This window comes from Sparus aurata, chromosome 17 (assembly GCF_900880675.1).
Source record: "Sparus aurata chromosome 17, fSpaAur1.1, whole genome shotgun sequence".
NCBI classification, from domain to species: Eukaryota; Metazoa; Chordata; class Actinopteri; order Spariformes; family Sparidae; genus Sparus; species Sparus aurata.
The window spans coordinates 22,217,721-22,221,880 of NC_044203.1; positions in this window are offsets into that span (position 1 = coordinate 22,217,721).

The following is a 4,160-nucleotide window of genomic DNA, read 5'->3' on the forward strand; positions in this document are numbered from 1 at the left end:
TCTGTGTGTGCACCCATGTGTGCGTTTATGCGTGTGTGCATGCAGTCCTGTTATGTGTGTGTGTGTGTGTGTGTGTGTGTGTGATAGAGAGAGAGAGAGTCAGGATTTTTCTGTTCAGGGATTACCAGGTTGCCATGGTGATTAGTTAGAGTGAGGTAGGGCCATCTCTACGGGGAAGGAGGAGAGGGAGGAGAGAAAAGAGGGAGGAGGGACAGGCTGCAATATAAAAAGAGCTATGAATAACCGTGGCCATAGTGCCATAGTAGCAATGTAGCTCCCCCACAGAACGCTCGGTTTGTGAATGGAGAGCAGCAACATGTAATGTCAGAGCAGTGCCAGGAATTAGTGAGTAAAAAAGTGATTCACTCCTCTTACCATCAGCTCAAAAAGCAGATTTTTTTAAGCGCTTTATTGATTGTAAGACACCTTCTCGAAAGGGTCAGAGTCCAGGGCTGAGTCCAGAACAATGACTTACTCGACGACACCTCAGCAAAGGCCCATGGTTTTTGCAGCTGAGGCACCGTCCCTGTTTTTAGCCATCCTGCGACCCAGAGTGTCACAAACTGTTATACATAAACAGACACTGCTAAGTATCACCCCTCCCTCCATCCGTGTGATCTGATGTGGTTAGTCTTCTATGTACTCTTAATTAAATCACTAAGTAGGTCAAAACAAACAAGAGGCCCCGGGTGCTGGACACATGATTCTTGCAGTGTTTGACAGTCTGCTTTTTGGGAATGTTGCGTCCAGTAACCATCTGACCAACAATCTCGTTCGCGGTTACATAAATTGTTAGAAAGTCAAATAAATGCATCCCCTTTTTGTTTTTATAGATAACATGAAGGCTTGGGTGTTCGACTATGGGCCGAGAAAGTGACCCGACTTCTTGAGAGAAATAAACCATTCAGAAAACCCATCAGGGAATCTGAAAACTGCACCGTCACGTAGCTAGAAACAGGACTGTTTTTCAACACACATCAGAGACACAGTGTTTTCACTGGACACCGATGATTTGCATAAATTCTGTATATGAGCTTGTAATATGTCAGTAGTGGAAGAATTATTCAGATCCTTCACTTATTTAGTGCTAGTAATATCAAAGTACAAAAAGTTAAATACAAATAAGAGTGCTGCCATCAAATTTGACGTGAGCAAAATTATGGAAGGATTTTCAGCAAAATAGCAATCGTTAAAGGTGCATTATGCAACTTTGTATGGCCTTAACAGAGACAGCTCTTCATAGAAGCGCTTTTAGGAGTAATTTAAATCCATATGTTTACATTCTGTTAAACTGTAATCCAAAACAGGCTAGTATCTTGAGTTATGATGGGGTGAGACACATGCAGTGATGTAAAATGACAGTGTTAACTGATTTTTTGACACAGAGCGTTTATCAGCTACTTTTAATACCATTGGATTACTCTCAGTGATGGGATGTAACTAAGTGCATTTACTCAAGAATGTACTTCGGTATAATTTTGAGGACCTTTCTCTGTTACTTCATACTTCCAGCCAGGGGCGTTGCTAGGCCTGCAGCTTTACAGGGGCACAGCCCCCCCGGTCAGTCTTGCGTCTGACCAGTGTCCTCCTCAACAGATATATCTGTTTCTATGGAATCTGTTCCCTCAGTGTGATGAAGTGATGGTCCCTCATGTCTTTTGTCTCTCTCTCATCTGTCTCTCTCCTCCACTTCCTCACTCTGACTTGACTGTCCACCTGCATCTTCTCCTGCTTTCACCTGTCACAGGAGATGTCAACTACTCCATTCTGTGATCATAAACTGTCTGTGATGAAAAATAGACTATATGTGAAATTTCATCTGGAATTTTACAGGGGGGCATAGCGCATGTTTACCGGGGCACGTACCCCAGTTGAAAGTGTCTGGCAACGCCCCTACTTCCAGCCACTACATTTTGGAGGAAAATATTGTAATTTTTACTCCAAAACATTTACTTGATAACATTAGTAACTGGTTACTTTGCAGACAAAAACTGGCAATCGGATTTTAAAAAAAAAAACACTGATTCACTCAGGCCGATAATCAGTTGACCCACAGTATTCAGTGCACATACATGTAAATATATGCATCTACTCTGACTTGTACTTTTGACACTTACTTTGCTGATTAAATCAATTTATTTTTTGGTTTTTCCAATTATCCAAAGAACATTGAATATTGGATCAGATAATATACAGTATATACATATATGTAAATACATGTATAAATTACTTTTGACACTTGCGTACAGTTACTGCCAGAATATTACTTTGGATACTTACAAAGAGTATTCATGTATTGTACATTTAAGATCAAAATGCTTTTAGACTTTTACTTTAAGTAGCTTTCGTCTGGGACTTTCACCATTACATAAGTAATATTTTAACACCACATCTTTACTTTTAGTGTGACTTTTGGGTCCTTCTTACAACACAGATTACTCTGTCTTTAACAACATATCATATTTCATTAGATGACCATATGTTTGGGAAATAAAATCTTCATCTGAAAAGTAACTACACATCTCAAAACAACATTCAAATACAAAAATACACTCTTGAAGAAGTATAGTAATAAGTAATCGTTGTCTTACACTGGTGATCAGTCTGTGAATCCTAAATCACATTTGTATGTTGTTAATCAAAGTGTTGACCAGACATGACAGAACCACAGGAAGTAATTGCCGCCACCAGAAGACAGAATGACAGCCAGAGAGAAAGGGACAGAGGAAAGAAGAGAGAGAGAGAGAGAGGGAGAGCATGAGGGGGTGTTAGGGGAAGACAAGCACTTGTGGGGGTCCCAGCTTTTAAATAATTCAGAGAGAGACTCACAGCACTCAGTGCAGAGGAGGAGCACTGTCAGGTCAGCTCATTCACTGCAGAGGAGAGGTAGCAAGGACTGTACAGAGAGAGGGAGAGCGGATAAAGATAGCATGAGAGAGGAAGACATTACAGTGGTAGAGTTTTTGCCTGTGTGTGCATGCATATGCACATTTGTGTATGTGTGTGTGTGTGTGTGTAGGCATTGGGTGCATTTATGTGTGAGTGTGTGAGTGTGTGTGTGTGTGTGTGTGTGTCAGCTGCGCATGTGTATTCTTTGTGTGTGTGTGTGTGTGTGTGTGTGTGTGTGTGTGTGTGTGTGTCGGTGATGAAAATAGACAAAATGAAGGAGAAACAGGTCGTTTCCTCCTGGAGCTTTCTGGTTTCTCTTAGTCACCACGGCAACCGCCTCCTCCCTCCATCCCGCACTCCTGTTTACTTAGTTTACTCTTCCCCCATCCATCCCCCCTTGCCTCCCACGCTCCTTTGACTCCCCCCCTCCCTCCCTCTCTCTTGCGTTTTGAGCCCTCTTTATTTGCTGCAATCCCCTCCGCCCCTCATCATCCAAATCAGTTGTTGTGTCTCTTTTTGCCACCCGGCGACGACTCGCAGCGAGCGTGCTGCAATATCCCGAATGAGATCCCAACTTATGTCTACCTGACTACACACCTGCCTGTCCCTCCCACCACCACCCCCACCCCCATCATCCCTTACTCTGCTGCCTTGTGTGACTTTGGATGTGGGGATTAGAGGTTACTTCATTGGCCTGGGGAGGGGGGAAGAAACAAAACACAAATGGACGTTTTAATTGAAGATAAGTGACTAGGAAATAAAATAGTAATAAAAAAGAAGAGATCACATAAGAGAAGGCAAGAGAAAGCCCTCTAGCTTTTGGAGGGTGGGGATTATTCACTTAATAATGACTACATCAGGCTCAGGCGCTACTGTTGACTATTTTCTATTTTAATTGAATTTCTCATTAAAAAAAAGACTTTGCTGCCCGTATCTCCTTTTTGGCTGCTCGATGAAAAATACATTTTTAGAAGACATGAGACACCACAGCTACCTGAGCCCGAGGCTGATATTAAAGATGAAGCAGAGAGAGAGATGAGAGATGTCAAGAGAAGAAGAGAAGTTTGACAGGGTTCCCTTTAAAGTCACTATTAGCGCCACAAACACGCCCAGACTGCTGAATATTCTATGTTGATGCGCGACTTTTTTTTTTTCTGTAGGGGAAGTCGCTGGCATCGTTAGCCGAACTGTGGCGGCCTCAGAGGTGTGCCACATCCATCCGTCCCTCCATCCTTCCCTCCCTCCCCCTCCCCCTCCCCCTTGCTCCTCCG